The sequence below is a fragment of the Phaethon lepturus genome, unplaced genomic scaffold, assembly GCF_000687285.1.
Source record: "Phaethon lepturus isolate BGI_N335 unplaced genomic scaffold, ASM68728v1 scaffold37011, whole genome shotgun sequence".
NCBI classification, from domain to species: domain Eukaryota; kingdom Metazoa; phylum Chordata; class Aves; order Phaethontiformes; family Phaethontidae; genus Phaethon; species Phaethon lepturus.
In genome coordinates this window covers 1-315 of record NW_010520437.1, presented here as the reverse complement: position 1 = coordinate 315, position 315 = coordinate 1, and positions in this window count along the sequence as shown.

Genomic DNA, 315 nt, shown 5'->3' with positions numbered 1-315 from the left:
ATCCGCGTTTTTATAGTAAATTAAATTTATCAGTGACCCAGCCTTGGGGGACACATGGGGGGACCCCGCTGTGCCTGGGGTCACCCCGGCTGCTCCCGCTTGCGCTTCTTCTTCCTCTTGGGCACCTCTGGGTCGCTGGTGGTAACCCCAACGTCCAGGGCGGGTCCCGGCCTGCAGTCCCCCTGGTCGCTGGACGGTGCCCTCCTCGGGGTTGACACCTTGGGTGCCTCTGGCAGCTCCTTTGTCATCTTCTTCTTCTTCTTCCTCTTGGCCGTCGGTGGGTCAGGCATGGGGCCAGTCACCAGGACGCTGGGG